This window comes from Podarcis pityusensis (genome assembly GCF_964106645.2).
Source record: "Podarcis pityusensis genome assembly, chromosome: Z".
NCBI classification, from domain to species: domain Eukaryota; kingdom Metazoa; phylum Chordata; class Lepidosauria; order Squamata; family Lacertidae; genus Podarcis; species Podarcis pityusensis.
The window spans coordinates 7,322,420-7,342,232 of NC_138044.1; the positions used below are offsets into that span (position 1 = coordinate 7,322,420).

Genomic DNA, 19,813 nt, shown 5'->3' on the forward strand with positions numbered 1-19,813 from the left:
GGATGGAGGCATGAGAGCTGTAGCAGGGTCCTAGAGTGTGCCCGCCTGCTGCCCAAAGCCTACTTAGTGCTTGCCCAGCTTTGAGAAGGAGACGGAAGACCTCCTTCCCAAAACCCAGCACCTCCCTTACCCATCTTTGGGAAGGCAGCTCTGGTGAGGAGCATCTAATTCCGGCCTCACACAGGATGCCATATTACCAAGGTCCATCCATGTGGAGACCATATGCCAGTGATGGGCAGTGACAGAGGCAAAATAGGATAGAGCAACTGATGTTCTTTGCTTTCTCGCGGTTCCCTGCAGTTCCCCACTCCTGATATATCTAGCATTTCATTCTCACAGTGACTAACAGGTTAGCTTGGATAGCTCAGTTGGTTATGGTGCTGATGATGCCGAGGTTGCAGGTTCAATCCCTGTATGGGCAGCTGCATATTCCTGTATTGCAGGGGGTTGGACTAGAGGATCCTCAGGGTCCCTTCCAACCCTATGATTCTATGTCCAACCCCCTGCCATGCAGGAAACTAACCAAAACATCCATGACAGATGGCCATCCAACCTCTGCTTTAAAAAATGCAAGGAAGGAGAGTCCATAACTTCTCAAGTGAGACCATTCCTCTGTCAAACAGCTCTTATTGTTAGAAAGTTCTTCCTGATGTTTAGTTGGAATCTCCTTTCTTGTAACCTGAAGCCATTGGTTCATGTCCTACCTCCAGAGCAGGAGAAAACAAGCTTTCTCTGTCTTCCTTGTGACAGCCCTTGAAATATTGGAGATGGCTGTCATATCTTCTCTCAGTCTCCTCTTTTCCAAGCTAAATGGTCTCAGTCCAGTATACCTGAAGGAGCGTTTCCACCCCCATCGCTCAGCCCAGACACTGAGGTCCCCCTCTGAGGGTCTTCTGGCTGTTCCCTCACTGTGAGAAGTTACAGGGAACCAGGGAGAAGGCCTTCTTGGCAGTGGCGCCCTCCCTGGGGAATGCCCACCCATCAGATTTCAAGAAGATAAAGAACTACACAACTTTAGGGTTTCTGGCCACCCCCACATTTAATGGTGGACATTCTCTGCCACCTCTCCAGGAGCTGTGAAGAAGTTCAGGCAGTGGGGAGGGAGGAAATGAGGCATAAATCCTCCCGAAACTTTCCAGGGTTACTAGAAAGACTGTGGCACCCACAGCGCCATGTGAACCCATGTCTGCTACTTTGGGAGGCAGAACAGGAGTAACCTGGGAGCAAGCCCCTGCCAAGGAATGAGCCTCCATTTCCCAGCATGATTTGTGGAAATGTTCCTCCTTAATTCAGCTAATTGGATGAATCATGAGGCATTTCTGAAGCAGGATATGCAAACAGGCTGCGATTAATCAGTTGCTGAAAGAACTGATACTTTTGAAAGTATTTGAATGATATTTTAAAGCTTTGAAAAATTCCTGCAACAGGCTTGAATGGGGAAAGAAGAAGGCAGGGTGTTTGATGTTTTCTTATGATTATTGGATATGGTTTCCTTTCCCTCTGCCCTCCCCTGAACAATGGAAAGAGGCATGTGTAGTTGTTTGTACGTTTTGTCTTGGATGAGAAGGAGGGGAATACATTTGATTTATGTTTTACAAGGAATTCAATACGGCTTTGTACGTCAACACAGCTTTATACGTCAACACTTTATCCCCCTTGATTGAGGAGTGAATGGGTGATATTTATGACCATCTCCAGATGGGGCGTTGTGAGAGAAGGAATGCAGTGAAAAAATAACCCACAGCTTAACTGCTATGGAGCCGAGGAGAGGCAGAATTTGAGAGAGACTTGTGTTACAACCGGCATTGGAGAGGAAGGCATAACAGGGTAGGATCCAATGGCTCAGAGAAAAGGTCTGGAAGATTTGCTCTGCATGTTTGGCTGCAGTCAGACGGATTGCTGTGTGGCTGTGTTATCATTGGAATGCTATGCATCCTTGAATGAACACACATACAAAACAGACACTCAACCAGGGAAAGATCTACAACTGGAACAGTGAGCAAGAGGATTTGAGTAGGAAAAGGAGTTCAATGGGGAAAAAATACACATGCTATTTGGATTATATACACGAAGGTTTAATTGAGCTGTTTGCAGGGCTGTAAAGGGACAACTGAATGAATCCAGTACTATTGGCAAATATGAAGTGATGTCATCTAGAGACTAAATGAGAATTGACACAGCAGTGAGGATACATGTTGGACATATCCTATAACGAGAGTGGGAAACCATTTTTTTTATTAAAGAAATTGTAATAAACTGAATTAATTTGGTTTGATTTGTAATAATTTGGAAAATCAATAAAAATAATTGGCAAAAAACAACAACCACAAATCAACTTTTAGAAGACATCTGAAGGCAGCCCTGTATCCAGAAGTTTTTAATGTTTGACATTTTACTACCTTTTTATATTTGCTGTACGCCGACCAGAGTGCCTGGGGGAAACCCAGCCAGATGGGTGGGATACAACAACAACAACAACAACAACAACAACAACAACAACAACAACAAACAACAACAAACAACAACATACCAAGCTCCCTCAATTGTTCCTCATAAGGCTTGGTTTCCAGACCCTTAAACATCTTGGTTGTCCTCCTCTGCACATGTTCCAGCTTGTCAATATCTTTCTTAAATTGTGACGCCCAGAACCAGGCACAGTATTTCAGCTGTGGTCTGACCATGAGATCAGTATCCCACTCCCACAATTATTATCCAGTGACAGAAATTGATTGATTGATTATATTTCTATGCCACTTTTCATTCAAATTAATCACAAAGCAGCTTACAAACAATAAATAATAAGGAGGAGGCTGGGAGAAGAAAGGGAAGCTCCCAGGTGAGAGCTGGGAGGGTCCACCCCCTTCTTTGATCTTAATCAAAGGATTAAGATCTACCTTTGAGAGAGGACTCTACATTTTCTTTGTTTTTGTCTAGATTTGTTTTGTTTATCTTAATGTATTACAAAAAAACCTTAATAAAATCTTATGAGCAAAAAAAGTAGAAGCATTATGGGGGGAAACCATTGCTGAATGACAGAGCATCGCCTTTGCATGCAGAAGATCCCGGGTTCAACTCCCGGCATCCCCAAGTAGGGCTTGTTTTAAACATGCCCTGTTTTAAACATTGGAGAGCTGCTGCCAGTCTGTGCAGACAGTATGAAGCTAGATGAACTAATTCTCTGACTTGGTGTAAGGAAATTTCCTTCAATTAAGGGTCAGGTGGGATTATTTAGCTTGGTAATATTTTGGCCTTTCTCTTTACCTCTTAGTTATGTATTTCCAGGAAAGGTCTTGTATCTCTGGTTTATTGACCAACCCTGTCAAACAAAAGCCTGTGATTCTGATTTCAGGATGAAGGAAGACCCTTTAGATCTTTGAGCACATTTTGAATAGCTCTTGGGGAATATTAAATGTAAAGCATGTAACAACATTAAATTAATTTCATTGATTTTAAAAAGAGGGGTCCTTTGCAGTACCTAAATGTAAAAAGAATAATTGGTCTGTTTATTATTCCTGCCCTGAAGAGCACCACATTTCTCGGTACCTTGAATAGCTTGTTTACCTCTTACCCTTCAGCTTGGCATAATAGATAGATCTGCTTCCCCGGGGCTGGCTTCTATTTCATTCCCTTTTATTATGGGTTTTTGTATGTGTGCACGCGCAATTCTATTACCTGTTCAGCACTCTAAAGCCTCGGACATATTGGTTGGAGGGTAATGATAGTTTTTGAACCCGGGCTAATACCTCCACAACACATGCTGTGCCGAAGGATTGGACTGAGGGACGTGCTGGCTAGAGAGAAAAACTGAGCCTTTTGCAGTTTAAGCGGGGGAGCGGTACTCTCATGGCAATTGGCTGGCTCCGTCGGCTCCCACTTGATATGCAGGCTCACGCAGGGAAATTCAAAGCAGTGTGCGAAAAAAAAGCTCTCCTGCCATCCGAGAACAGCATTAGTTCCTCAAGATCCATTTTGAACAAGCCGACTCTTCTTGCCCGTGCCAACGTCTCTTTTAGATAATTTGGCCTTTGCATTTCTCTGCATGCAGATGAGCTCCCCAAGGTCAGGGAAGCCTTGTTGCAACACAAGTGGGTAAACACCTTACTTGTTTCTGCAAGGCTGCACATACCCTCCGCAGCATTGGTTAAGGTGGTAAGAAGGCAGTGTATTAGCTGCAGATCTTTGGGGCTTTCATCCGTTTTGACTGTGCCCAACTCTGCAAACAATATAAGGAGGGAACCCGAAAGGGTCTGATATTAGTTTAACGTATGGCTCCTCCCACCTGTCCCCCTGCCAAATGCTAGGCTTTGAATAAGTACAGATTGGGCAACATTACGTAGCATATTTTGTCATTGTCTGTATTCTCTTTGTCTGGTTTTGCTATTTAGATCTTCAGTGAAGGGTGTGAAATGTAAACTAGTAGATGGAATAGTGGTTCTGAACAAGGCAAAACTGTGCCTTTAGTAAATTCAAGACATATTCCAGGTACTATTTTCCAAAAACTGGCTGCTTTTAATGTTCTCTGCTTTTAAAGTGCTGCTGCTGCTGTTCATATGCTGTCATATATTGTTATATTATTGTTAATATGTAAGCAGCCCCAAGTATATTTTAATACAGAAGGGTGGAATACCTATATGACCTTGTGGACTGGTCTGGAAACTCCAGTGGGGCAGAATGCAGTGGCTAGACTGCTGGTGGGGCGACATGTCTGCTAACATATACTCTGTCAGTTGATATGCTAGCAGGCGATGTTCAAGGCTTTTTTGTTGATACACAGAGCCCTGAACAACTTTTGTCCAGGATACCTTAGGGACTGCCTGAGTCCTGCCCCCCTGCCCACAAAAAAATGTTACAGAGACCTGATTGATCTCAATCAGAAGTCAAGCATTTACTGCCACAGGTTCTGTGTTATGGAACGCTCTTCCAGCAGAGATTGAGCAAGATTGATGTTTGCTCTGATTTTGAGCTAAAGAGCAGATTTTCCCTGGGAAAGAAGCAGGGCAAGGGGGAAACTGCTTGGACCTATACTTTCTATGCATAAGACAAGCGAAAGTATGGATGAGCCGTCAGGGGTGAAGTGGTTAGGTCCCAGTTGTGTGGCGAGTTCCCGCCCCCCACCAGGATAAATAAAGACACAAGACACCATAGTTTAAGGTTAAATGGGCGAATTAGGCCACAACTTTATTGAATTCAGGAATGAGAGGCATTGGCTTAGGCATTGGTCCTAACGACTATCCGGCTCCAGCCCATTTGCTGGAGACACAGGGAAGGGTTAACACTATATCGGGGGAGTCTCCCGCCGAGGCACGTCGACTAGGAGCTCCCCCGGGTCACTGCTTGGGGGCGTGCCTTTGGCCCACACCTCCATAGGCTTCGGACAGGGCCATGCCCCCCGGAGTCCTTTAACAGACCACCCTTCGCTCACTGGGGGGAGGTGATGGCGTTCCTCCCCCCACACATCCTCTTAACCCCTTCTTACCAATGCCTACCGCCAATGCCGAAGAGTTGTGACGAGTTGCTACGAGGTAGGCGAAAAACCAAATGGCTGTAAATTGCCAATTGGGAAAAATTCCTACCATGCCCAATGTGGCGACAGACTGAAGTCCATAGCAAAGTCAGAGACCTACCTAAAGGGAGGGAGGGTGGGAAAACGTGGGGGCTAGCCAGCGAAAAGAGGGTAACAAGAGCTGCAGCTACACAACATTTGGAGGATGACAGGTTCCCCAACACTGCCAGATTGAACCCAACAGCATTGGCAAAGAGCTTCTGTGACAGTGGAGTAAGAACACTGGGCCAATGGTCCATCTAGTCCAGCACTTTGTTCTCACAGTGAGCAACCAGATGCCTCTGGGAACCCCACAAAAAGGAGTGCAACAACATTCTCCCTACCTGTGATTCATATCAGCTGGAATCCAGAGGCAAATGACCTCCAAGACCGGAAGTAGAACATAACTATTAGAGCTGGGGGGTTTCCCTGCCTCCATGCCATGTAGTTCCTGCCAAGTGTTCTTAAGTAAAGGGACCCCTGACCATTAGGTCCAGTCGTGGCCGACTCTGGGGTTGCGGCGCTCATTTCGCTTTATTGTCCGAGGGTGCCGGCTTACAGCTTCCAAGTCATGTGGCCAGCATGACTAAGCCACTTCTAGCAAACCAGAGCAGCGCATGGAAACGCCGTTTACCTTCCCGCCAGAGTGGTACCTATTTATCTACTTGCACTTTGACGTGCTTTTGAACTGCTAGGTTGGCAGAAGCAGGAACCGAGCAACGGGAGCTCACCCCGTCACGGGGATTCGAACCGCTGACCTACTGATCGGCAAGTCCTAGGCTCTGTGGTTTAACCCACAGCACCACCCGCGTCCCTTACCAAGTGTTCTTACTTCCTAAGAAAACTGGAAAGAAACAGCTTCCCATAGCTTGCTCTCCACCCACCTTTCCTGGGTGCATCTTCTCCACAGATGTTTGTAATCTGTTCAGTGAGTGAAAATAGTCATTATCTTGTTAGCTTGCTGTGGTGAAGGAAGTTCAAATTTGCATTTTCACAGATAATCACCAAGCACAAAAAGGGCCTTCTCATGCAGCAGCGTTAATTGGGCTGAATGGTTAGGGAGGAAACTCCTGCCACCAAAGTGCCAGATCATCGTTCACTCAACTTAGAAGAGATACTGGGAAGAGCCAGTTCTAAAAATAGGCAAGCCATGGTGGGAGGGAAGAAGATTTGATGCTGATGGAAAGGGGTGTGGTTGTGGTGTTGGTAGCAGGATGTGGGACGGTTCCAAAGGAAGTGGAGTACAATAACAATATTTGTATTAATATTAAATGACAGTGAAAAAGGGAGATGAAAAAGATAACTCAGACAGATTTTTCCCCTCTGCAGATATGTTGTGAGTATAGTGGTACCTCGGTTTAAGAACAGCCCGGTTCACAAACTATTTGGTTTACGAACTCCGCACAACCAGAAGTAGTGTCCCAGTTAGCAAACTTTACCTTGGTCTTAGAACGGAAGCCAAACGGTGGAAGGGCACTGGCAGCGGGAGGCCTCATTAGGGAAAGTGTGCCTCGGTTTAAGAATGGTTTTGGTTTAAGAACGGACTTCCGGAACAGATTAAGTTTGTAAACCAAGGTACCACTGTATTATAACAATTTTATCCAGCTTTTTATCCAGGTACTTCTAGCATCATCTGAGCTCCAGTAAGGTTGGAGTAGACCTAAACCCATTCTTTTTTGGGGGGGAGCTGAAAAAACATTGCATCTAGCAACCAATACACCACTTTGGTTTCAGATAGTACATGGGTAGACAAGTCTAAAAAGCCCGGGATACAAATTTTCACAGTCCTCTGGTGGCTATGGTGGTTCATTTACCGGAAGTATGTATTAACCATTAACTCTAGAAGTGTATACTCCATTATGATCAAACTAAGCCACCTAGAGCACAATATACATCAGCATGACTCCCCCTCCAATATCATAGAATTGTAAAGTTGGAAGGTACCTCAAGGGTCATCTAGTCCACCCCTGCAAATCTGACCATAAAACCTTCATCCCCTCGTTATTCAGTTTAACAGCATTGAACGTTGTTGTGCTTATAGATCTGCTATCCTAGAGAACAAAAAAGAAGGACTCAAATGTGAGTTTCTTCTTCCAAATGGAACCTCTGACACGTCAAGCTATTTCCCGTTTAGTCATGGGAAACAAAAAGAGGCAGTAAATTGGAAATTTCTTGGTGTGGAGCTTTCCCATTGCACCTCAGTATGAGCTGGCAATGGGAAATTGGCAAAACCCCTCAAACATTTACATAATTGGCAAAACACAACATAGGTGAAAACAAAAAACATGAGCCTTTCATCACATAGGACAGTCCTACAGTTGGGTATGCTCATGTGCAGGATGGTGCTATTTTAAAACCAGGCCTGGATTTTCCAATGTTAGATGTTTTTGAAGGCAAAGAATGCCAGACAGCTGGTGCAGCAGCAGTAGTCCAGGAAAGTCTTCATGGAAGACCATGAGAGGATTAGAATGGAGGGAGTTAACATAGAAAAGAGGAACTAATTCAGATGCTTGATGTGGCATGGAGGACAAAGGCGCATGAATGGACGTCCTCCTAGTACAAACTTAGATGTAGAGTATGCTTCTATAATAAAGTGTCACTCTTCGCCAGGGGTAGGGAATCTTGGGCCTGGCCACTGAATATGGCTCTCTAGTCTTCTCTGTGTGGCCCTCACAACTGTCCTCAGGCCACACTCCTAACCAAAACTGCTTTGCACTGTCCTTGAATGTTTTTTGCCTGGGAGGAATGTGTCCCTGAACTCTTGGCTGCCAGTATAAAGGTAAATGTTTCATTCATCACTCTGCCCACTTTTGCCTCTGACCCTGCCCATAACTGGCATGTCACCCAGAAAGGAATGTGGGCCCCAAGCTGTAGAAGGCTCCCTGGCCTTCCTCTGTATCACCATTTTGTATGAGACAAATGAATACCTATCACCAACAATACCTACTGCATTCTGTCTAGTAGCATGGGGAGCTTCTCACCAAAGTCCAGCTCTTCTATAGTCCTAAAGTCAAGGTGGGTTGAGGAATTCTCCAGGTTTCCCTCACTGCCTGGATAGTAAGCTTTTCAGAATTGGGCATGATTCTCTTTGTACCTCCCTGTTCTCTTCACCTTGCAGCTGATGGCTAGGCATGGAATTAGCTGACCTAGGAGGTTTTCCTTGTCTCTTAAGATTTTATTATTCTAAATTTAACCTGGGATTATTGCACAGTTACTCCACATTATTAAGCAGTGTGACAGAAAATTGGTTTTACAATTATAATAATAACTTAGATATATTACACACCTTACCTTTCATCCCTAAAGGAGGTCCAAAGTGCTTCCCCCACCTGTCCCCATTGCTGATGCCTTTCCAGGGCACCCATGAAATAAAAAAAATCCTCCAGCACCAAGTTGCAATTTAAATTCCCCACAATTCCACAGAATGACACCACATTTGGGGGGATTTGCAGAAATTACGTAAAATGGCAGTGCCAAGACCCTCTGTGAATGACCCAGTACCACCAAATGAAAATGCATTAAAGGGAACCTTGCCAAGGTGTCAGGGACTGGGCAGAGGAGGAATGGTGGAGACTGCCTCCCCATTCTGACCCTTCCAGGGTAGAGGAAGAGGAAGACAGTATAGATTTACAACAGTGGTTTGTGGGAGGTCACAGTTCAGAGGCAGATGAGGGGGAAAGCTAGGAAATAATGGGAGAGGAGGAGGCAGAAGCAGCTTGACAGCTGACTGACATGGTGTCATTAGAAAGCATCCCAAACACTACATCTCCCAGAACCCAGCGAGCCTTGAAAGTAGGAAAGCAAAGAGCTCAAAGACAGAGGGCACATAGTAGCACCCATAGATGTGACGAATGAGGAAGCAGGAGAGACGGGGGGTTGAGATTCACTCAGAACAACGCCTTTATCCAAGGGGCTGGGTTCTATAGCCTCTCTCTGTAACAGAAGGACCTCCTCTATTCTAGGCTTTATTCTGGGGGTGAGGAGCTTGAACGTGTAGCCCTTAATAAAACCCATCTCCCCTCCCCCCCAGCTCCTTCAGTTTAAGTCAAATTACTACTCTGTCCTTTTACTTAGGGGGCTATCAGAAAGTAAGGGGGCAGCCGCCTTGCCCCAAGCACTGAGCTAGGGGTTCAGAATGAATGTTCCAAAGCAGAATCTGTACAAGTCCTTTGCTCCACTGAAGTTGATAGAAGCTTTGGCATGCATTGAAGTGGGAACCAACTTTCAATTTGGCATTGGTATTTGAAGCAGCACTGAGCACTAAATAGACACCAACCATTGGTACGCATTACAATTTCCTAATAATCCTCCGCCAAGCCATACTGTGAGGACAGCATGAAACAAGTGTTTCATGGCCATTGTTTCCATAGTATTCTGTGTCTCACTTGCAGGATCATCACCTTGTCACCACAAGTGGGCTTGCACGTTCCTATAAGTGGTCCTATTTAGGATTCACTCTGCTTACCCTGAAAAGGGGGAGGGGCTAGAAAAAGTGCCCTAAACATAGTCTGCTTCTTTCCCCCCTGACTGGATCACCGCACAGCGGTTGTAAAAGAGAATTGAAATTTGGAACATGTAATATACGCACTTTGTTGAATAACACAGATAATGAGCATCCTGAATGCAGGACTGCAATCATTGCCAGAGAGTTGTGATGTTTTAATATTGATATTGCAGCACTTCAAGAAACTCAAAAAGCAGGAGAGGGATAATTGAAGGAAGAAAAAGGAGGCTATACATTCTTCTGGAAAGATGTACCTGAACAAGAATGAAGAATACATGGAGTAGGCTTTGCTATAAAAAATGATCTTGTGAAGCTCTTGTCAGAAGTCCTTACTGGCATTAATGAGCAACATTCAACCTTTCAAATAAAACTCACCAAAAACTAGCAGGTGACTATTCTAAGTTTTTATGCACCTACACTTGGTGCCAATGAAGACATTAAAGAAAAATATTATTCTCAGCTGGATGCCATCCTATCAGAGACACCTAAGAAGATTATCCTCCTGGGTGATTTTAACACAAGAGTTGCATGAGATTTCAATCTGTGGCCAGGAACTATTGTGAAAGAAGGAATTGGCAACAGCAACCAGAATGGAATTTTACTTTTGACTATATGTGCAGCACATAACCTTGTTATTACCAACACACTCTTCAAAAAAATAATAATAATGGAAGCACCCTAACTTGAAACACTGGCACCTCTTAAATGATATAATAGTCCAAGCTAAATATTGGTGTGATGTGCTCCTTACAGAGCCATGAGAAGTGCCGACGAGTGCTGGACATATCACCAATTAACACATTCCACAATGGCTATTAACATTGTACCTCAACACAGGCTTCAAGGAAGGAAACCAAGGTGTAAAATGAACACTCAAGCCCTTCAAGATTCTATTAATGCTTCCAAATGACTCTTAAGGACCACCTGCTTTCGGAGTTCCCTGATAGCATCAAGGAACACTTGACCAAGCTAAAATATCCATTACTACGGCCAGTGAACAAACTATTGGATACCAACCAAGAAACAGCAGGACTGGTTTGATGAGAATGATAGTGAGATAGAATGCATTATCAACAAGAAAAGATCTGGCAAAGAAATAGAAACGGCATCACTAAGGAAAAAAACCTACACTAAGGCCGTGTTTCAAAGAACCAGAGAACTAAAGAACACATGGTGGATAAAAAAGCTCAAGGGATCCAGCACTTAGCCAACACTTATGATACATGGGACTTCTTTAAAGCCACAAAGACAATTTATGGGCCAATATATTATGGTATAAGCCTCCCACAGATGGTACCACACTTCCGTTACCCTGGAAAGAACATTACCAGCATCTCCTTAACCGCAACTCCCAGGAGCTGCCATGGTCCTCTCGCAAATCCAGCAAAAACAAATTAGAGATGAGCTTGCAGTATCTCCAGATTTGGGAGAGATATGTACAGCTATTAACCAAATGAAAAACAACAAACCCAGTGAACCTGATGGGATACTTGCCAAAGTCTTCAAAGTGGTCAGAAATGAACTTACAGACAGTGGCGGAGGTTATGTCCACACTGCCCAGGAGCAAGCTGCTCACGGGGGCGGAACGAGCAGCCCATGGCAGACACTTGGTGCGTCACCCGCCCACAACTCCCAAGCATTCCCCCAAGCTGTCAAAATGAAGGGGGAAGAGGGGAATGTTGCTGCCAAAGCAGCACAGCTCCCCACCTTACCCCGACAGCTCACGGTAGGCTTGAGAGTCGCCGGCAGGTGGCACGCTGAATGTCACCCCCCTCAGTGAGGGCATCTGGGGCGCTCCGCCCCCACTGCCCCACTTCCTATGCCCCTGCTTACAGAACAATTTCACAAGCTCATAAAAAGAAAATCTGGGAGAGAGGAGATCTCAGCAGACTTTAGGGTTGCCAAAATTATCAATCTTTATTAAAAAGGTAATAGAACAGATTGCAGAAACTACTGTATTGAGGCATCTCTTTATTAGCTGGGGCTGGAAAAATTCTTGGAAGGATCTTAACAAACCATCTTCTAACTATATCTGAGGATACCCTTCCTGAATCACAAAATGGTTTTCAACCTAGGGGGGCAGTGGACATGATTTTCACTGCTCAACAGCTTCAAGCAAAATCCAGAGAGCAAAACTAACCCCTGTATATGGGGTTGACCTGACCAAGACCTTCAACACTGTAAATTGTACTGCCTTGTGGACTGTCCTTCTGAAAATTGGCTGCCCAGATAAATTTGTGAACATCCTTCAGCTCCTCCACGATAATATGACAGCAACATTCGCAGATAACAATGGCTCTCAAAGTGAACCATTCACAGTGGGAATAGACGTTAAACAAGGATGTGTTATCACCTCAACTCTATTTATTATTTTCATTGCCATTATCCTACACTTTGTCAAAGGGAAACTCCCCACCGGGGTAGAAATCATATACTGAACAGATGGAAAGCTCTTCAATCTGAGCAGGCTGAAAGCAAAGAGTAAGGTTACCATAACCTCCGTCATAGAGCTTCAATATACTGATGACAACATAGTGTGTGCACACTCAGAGGATGACCTCCAAACCATCCTAAATATCTTCACAGAAGCTTATGGAAAGCTCTGCCTATCACACAACATCCAAAAAACCAAAGTGCTGCATCAATAAGCACAAAAACCCCTTTGCAGCACCACAAATCCAACTTAATGGTGTAACATTGGAAAATCTCAATTATTTTTTCTACCTAGGCAATTATCTTTCCACAAGGGCCGACATTGATGCCAAAATTCAGCATTGCCTGAGCTGTGTGAGTGCAGCTTTCTACCAATTGAAGCATGTGGTGTTTGAGGACCAGGACATTTGCAGGGAAACAGAAATATTTTTAGTTTTTAATTTTTTTTTTATTTTTTTTTTTACTTTTTAAAATTTATACCCCACCCATCTGGCTGGGTTTCCCCAGCCGCTCTGGGCTGCTTCCAACAGAACACTAAAAACAGAATAAAACTTCAGACATTAAAAACTTCAAACATTAAAAACTTCCCTAAAATGCTCGTTTACAAAGCTATTGTACTACCAACCTTACTGTGCACTTGTGAAACACGGACCACTTATAAACGCCATTTCCTACTCTTCCAAAGATTCCATTAGTGGTGTCTCCAAAAAAAATTACATATCACTTGGGAAGGTAAGCAACCTAATGTCAGATTAGCGGAAGAAGCAAAGATCACCATTGTTGAAGCACTGATTCTTTGACATCAACTTTGTTGGACTGCTCATGGTGTTTGGATGCCTGATTATCGTCTTCCAAAGCAACTACTCTTCTCCCAACTCAAGAATGGAAAGTGAAATACTGGTGGACAACAAAAGAGGTTTTAAGATGCCCTCAAGGCAAACCTTTAAAAATATAGTATAAACACCAACAGCTGGGAAACACTGGACTGCGAGCGCTCCAGTTGGAGAACAGCCTCTACCAAAGGTGTCATGGGCTTTGAAGAAGCACAAACTGAGGACAAATGGAAGAAATGAGCTAAGAGGAAGGCACATTTGGCAAATCCTCACCATAATCAACTCCTGCCTGGTAACTTACGTTCCCACTATGGAAGGACGTGCGGGTCCAGAATTGGCCTCCACAGTCACTTACGGACATACTGTTAAGACCATATTCATGGAAGACGATCTGTGAGTGATTGCCAAAGAAGAAGAAGGTATTCTGTGTGAAGAGAAAGCAGACCTGGTTCACACAACATGGTAAATCATAGTTCAGCTTACCAAGACTGCACGGGTATGCAGGCTCCTGGAGGGTTGCTCACAACTGCTTTGCTCCTTCTGTGTCTCTTATACAGCTATATGACACTGAGCTAGGACAAGATTTGACTCAGTACATTCACCCAATTGGGATGTATGGTTAAACTCAGTGCTCACTAACCATGAGCTGTAACATTAGTTTGTTCTGACTCAACCAGGTTGTGAATCTAGATTATGAGTCTGTTTTACACTTTTTTTGTCCTGATCTTCCATGCCTATTTATGTGGAAATCTAACTGCATTTTTAACGGTCCTTAGGTTGTCTCAGGAAGTGGTGGAATGTATCTCCATGATGCCTGGGACTGGTGTGCATGGGGGGGGGTCTCCCGCACCAGAGGTGGGGTGAGGGATGGAGGACAAACAGAGCCCACTGCACCTGCTCAGCCCCCACCACCACCACTGGGGTGACACCGGCCCCAAACAGCATGGCTGTTGAACCCTTCTCGCACCGCCTTCCATGAATTGAAATCTTGCAAGGCCACTTGGGAACGACAGTGTGGGATGCAGCAACCGTGCACTCTTCAATCCAAGCCTCATATGAGGAGGGTTTAACAGCTCTGCCACTCAGGGCTAGTGTAGCCCCAGCGGTGGTGGGTGCTGGGTGGGTGAGGTGGGCTTAGTTTGTCCTCCAGCCCTCATCCTTCCCCCCCACAAGGCTGGGATTGAAGGGTGCGTAGCTGTTGCATCCCCATGCTGCCCCACCCCCCAGTGGCCTTGCAAGGCTGGGATCCAGGGAAGGCGGTGTAAGAAGGCACAACAACAATGTGCTGTGCTGCCTGCCTGCACAAGGGGAAGCCCAGTCAGCCGACATGGCATTTGGCAGGCATAAAGCTGGCGCCCCCAGCATGGCCTGGTGCTCCTGTGAGCATTGATTCCTCCAACGCCAGGAGAGGAGCACTGGGCAGGGCTGTGCTGGGAGCACCTACTTTGTGCCTTCTCAAAAATCCATGCCTGGGGCCACAGCCCCTCTGGTACATCCCACACTATGCCCCCTGGTCTCATGGATCCTTACACTCCATCAGTGTGTATTGTGTGAATGTGTTTGCTCTTTTAATCCAGTTTCAGAAATAAAAGCACAAACCAGTATCTGTTGGTTTCTATCCACCATCTCTCATTCCTTCTTTCATGGCAGGCTTCTATTTCTGGTTGTTTGTCCAAACCCTACATGAATTAAAGACTCTTCCAAATACAGGATTCTACATTTTCTGGGCTAACCTGGATATGTAACATTTTTCTCTTTTTCTTTTTTTATTCCTTAGGTATATTTATCTACCTAATCCTGAACAAGAGCTCAGTGCAAACTTAAACATTTACTTAACTGGGGCATTTAGTTGGCCCAACTGAGAGATTTCAGCATTCTGTATGTTCTCTTAAGGTACTATAGCACAGAGATGCTTGCTTTATGTCTGGGGTGGGTGAACATGTTGCCCTAGGGCCACAGTTGGCTCAGTTTCATGCAGTCCTCAGCATCATTTGGCTCTCTGGATACTACAGGGGCAACATTTACTCTGCAGACCACCCTTCTGAGGAGCCTTTCCTCTTTCACTGTGTGTGTGTTGAGAGAGAGAGGATAGAGAAGCACAGAAAAAGAACTATGCAATGATGCAAACTGCTGAACTATTGGAAACTCATTGCATAGCAGATTTGTATTCTATTCTGTGAAAGAAAAGTGGCCAGCAAACTGCTTATGCATTCCCTTGCAAACAAGAGGCTGCTGGTGCAGAACACTTTGCCAATGCAATGAGTAATTGACTTTAACTTATTGCCACACTGGATATAACCCTCTGGCTGTGCTCACTATCAACTGCTCCCCACCCATCTTACTTTTCCCATTGGTAAATGGCATTTCACGTAGAAATAATTCCCCCACCCCGGCTCTACAGCATATCCTTCCCCTCAATTATTCCCCCCCCTTAAATATAACATTCTCCCCCTCACACACACAGTGGAGTGTAGAGTAAGAGACCCTTTCCACCCCTTTTTATTCCTTCAGAACCAGCTGCCAGGCCATTTGGGTCCATCTGATTTCTCAGCCTCCTTGAAGCAGTTTGACAATCAGTGCATCACACAACCCAGCAGGGGTTGATAGGTGGGAGGAACTGCAGAACTGATGCAGCAGGTGGTAACTGAGAGAAGGGAAGAGTGCTCAGCCTGCCTGCCATTCACCTTCTTCTCTCCCTTGCCTCACCTGCAATACTGCCATAGAGATTGCAGCTCATACCAGATGTCTGATACCTGCAGCAGCAACAAGTGAACATCTGGAAGGTTATATGGCATTGCCACACGTCATTAAGAAACCTGTGAGCCCCATGCAGTTGATGGATATGCTGATCAAATAGAGGCTGTGTGTAAAATGAAGACTGCAATAGAGACAATAGGCCTTAGTTCACAGTTCCCTAAGAACTGGATTCTGCCTCCTGGGAAAGCTGACTTGGAGATCAACTTGTGTGTGTGTATGTGTGTACACTCTCCTTGCATAGGGTGTTTTCTCTTCTACAGTTCAGCTGAAACACAGAAAAGTGACCTCATCATGTACCCTACGTGTGCTTTTAGTGTAGACAATATTTCACACGTGAAAAGGGGCATACTTGCACCATCCCTATTTTCATAACAAGAATCCTCCCCCTTATTACACCTTGCTGGAAGCTGTACTGCCTTGTATTTATTCAACTTGTAGGGACTTTGTGGAGGGGGCTGAACTTGTTCAATTCTCATCAACAAATTCCAAGTAGGTGTTCTCTAAAGGAATAAATAGGGACAAGAGACCAGAAAACCAGAGACAATTGGTGTGTATGTGATGACAGGCACATGGACACACTGAACTAAACAACCTGTTTCAAAGGAATGTCTAGGAGTTGTATCCTGGTAGAGTCAAAATATAGACCATAGCTTCAAGACAGCAAACACAGTTGGTTGTTGTTTGAGCTGTACTTATTTTCTAGCACACCACTCCCCCAGTACTAAAGCTTTTGAAGATCTGGTTCCTTCAGGAATATAGTAGCTTTCCTATACAAACTTTCCTCTCTCTTTTTTAAAAAGTCACCCATTTCGATTCTTTTTCCTTTAATGTTTATGGAGTGCAAATCAGCAGTAGTGCAGGAAGTAACCCTGCTTCCAGTATTGCAAAAGTAGTGGAATCAGTGTTAGAAACTCCCATTGTTCTAGGCGCATTTTGCGACAGGGGATTTCATTAGTTTCTGAGCTTTGGGCACAGAACTCCACTTAAGATTTCAGATTAAAACTGCAGAGTGGAAGGAAAGGAGGACCTTTTTCTGCCTCCCCACTTCCAGCTACTCTCTGAAGACTGGAGAAGAGACCCTCTTAAGAATATCAGGGTAGGGGTGGAACTAGACCATGTGAAAAATGAACATAATATTTTAGCTGCAGTTGTTGGGCCCATAACCTAGGTTTGAGGTGTCATTTAGCTCTTAGCTTTCATATCTCAGTTTCTAACACTGACTGGAATACTGAAAAGTGTTTGATATGTATTTTAACATTTAATAAACCAGTTTAAGCTTGGTTTTTCCTGTTTCCTATGGAGTTCCAGTAGGAGCTCCATAGTTATCTCCCCACCTCAAAAGAGAACAATAGTGTTCATTTTGCTGCTATTAACATGAAACTTCTTACAATCAGAAATTGGGAACTGGTGATCTTGGGCAAGGACTCCTTGTGTGGACCATATTTTTGTGGTGTTTCCACCACAGTAAGTGACAGGTTTCAAGGCTGGTGTAAAATGGACCACATTGAGACCACACAACAGCTGCAGCATCAGGAATGATTTAGATTTCTTCACTTGGCAACTGTTGATAGGCAGATTGAAGCAAAATGCAGCCAACAAAGCTATATTTGAAGCAACTGTGTACACTATTGCTAGGGGGAGGAAAACGTAAGTCACCATATATTCCCCATTGTGATATTTATGAAGAACCCAGGAAGAAATTAATTGCAAATTTGCTAGTCAGCTTGTCTCGTTTCGGATGACGTATCTAGAGTAAGCTTATCTTTACTTGCCAATCCAGTGAAGGATGTGACGTTTAGAGGTGCCAAAGTTGCAGTGGTTGCACAAAAGCCAAAGAAGGGAAATAGATTAGATTAAAGCTAATGCAATGAACTGCAAAGATCTGTGGAAACTTAACATCCGGCCCCTCATAGTACCATGACCAATTTCCTTTAGGTAATTAGCAATTGTAGCTGACATGGAGACATTAGAACTCTTGAGCCCTTTAATATAATTTCATTTAAACTCTTGGTACACACTAATTGTTTTATGACTTTTGGTCCTTGGCTATTATTTCAAGATGGCCATGTTTTTTTGTGAAACAACAAAACTAAAAAATGTTTTTTTTTGTTGTTTTTTGAGATAGAGATTCAAAGATGCACTTATCCAGAACAGTTTCTCTGCAGGTGATTAAGCAAGTGAGAACATGTCTTCTGGTCCCCCTTCCAACAATTCTGTGATTCTAGCTAGATGTTGAGAACTGTTTTACTTCAAATGCCTCTCAACAAGCTAATAGATAACACACACACAGAGATATGTATATACACTTCCAAACAGACTCATAGAATTATAGAGTGGGAAGGGACCCAGAGGGCCATCTAGTCCAATCTCCTGCAATGCAGGAATCTCAACATGCAGTCCCCCATCCAATTTGAAACCATATGGGACCCTGCTTAGCTTTGCAAATGTGGTAGTAGTTTTATTGCTGCATTACAAGGGGTGGGAACCTGGGTAGCTGTGCAGCTGTTCTCTGAGACAGTCAGAAAGGAAATGGCCCCTTTCAGTTCAATTGCACCTAAATGAGGCAACCCACTGATTTCTTCTAACAGTGGGGAGAGTGCAGCTAGCCACAAGTCAGAAAAGCAAAGAGTGAAAGGGGGAGGCTTCAGATCCAATCTGCAAGGTCCCAGTTTTGAGGCTTCTTCAGAGAATACACCCATGCCTTCCACACTCTGGCCAGGTTCTAGCTGGCCTCGTCCTTGTTCAGCTCCTGGGAAAACTTCTTTATCACCAAGACCACTGAACTACGTGTGGATTTTCATCCACAAAACTCCATTTGTGTTGTGCAATGATGAAATTCTCCAGGTCCCATTCAGAGGGTCTCAAGTGACCTCGGCTTATCCCCACATAAGCCACCAAAATGTAGTAAGAATTCACTTCTACACCACCTTGTTTATTACCCAGGTGAGGGTCCACCTTTTAAACAAACTACAGAACCAAGGAAACTACTTTGAGTCTCAACATCCTGGAGGGACCAGACATTTTTATTTCTATTGCAATAGGACAGAGCTGCTTCAGAAATTTTGCTATAAAAAGTAATTATTAAGATGTTCTATCCATGGACACTTATGCATTCCAATGAATTCTTGAATGCTGGTTGAGGGTGAGGATTTCCTGACAGAGAGCAGATGATCCTGCCAAGGCCCCAGTCTTATGGTTGAGTGGTGAAATGTGTTGTGCTGTCAACTTGATCCCAAGTACTACAATGCTACACCTTGTTACTCCCAGAAGATACAGACTATGGCACAGGTTGGCCAATGACTGGGGATGGTGGTGGGAGACTCATGGTGAAGATGGCCAAGCACATAATTTTGTCTCTTCTGCATCACAGTGAACGCAACGCGTAAGGTTTACTTTGCTGCCTCCAACTTATCTTCAAGTAGCAATCTGGCAGAGTTTTTCAGAGTGGTGAGAGGTTTATTAACACCTAAATGGGAGGGTGTGGTGTAACAGCCCTCAGAGACTCACTGTGGCAAATTTGCTCAACAGTTTGGAAATGAAATCACTCGTCTCTGTAACAATTTAGATGCCATGGATTTGACAGTTCCTGTTGAAGGTGTTTAGTGTGGTTTTAAGATACCAGTTTTTATCTCAGAGGAGAAAGACAAGGTGCTTGGAAAAGTTGGTCCAACCACATGCTCTCATGACCTTTTACCTATTGTGAATCATTCAAGGAGGGTGCTGGTGAGATTGCTGCTGCGTATG

General features: G+C 44.3%; 1 protein-coding gene across 6 annotated transcripts in view; it reads left to right on the plus strand.

Annotated features, from left to right (window-relative positions):
- The window catches only part of ASTN2 (astrotactin 2), a 704,920-nt gene that overhangs the window by 475,462 nt on the left and 209,645 nt on the right, over window positions 1-19,813 (plus strand). The window contains exon 1 of one of the 6 annotated variants that reach the window (XM_080990797.1): window positions 4,464-4,482. The exons of the other annotated variants lie outside the window; for them this stretch is intronic. The gene's annotated coding sequence lies outside the window, so the exon portion shown is untranslated. Of the gene's footprint in view, window positions 1-4,463; window positions 4,483-19,813 lie in introns of those variants that run through there. 6 annotated transcript variants of the gene reach the window in all.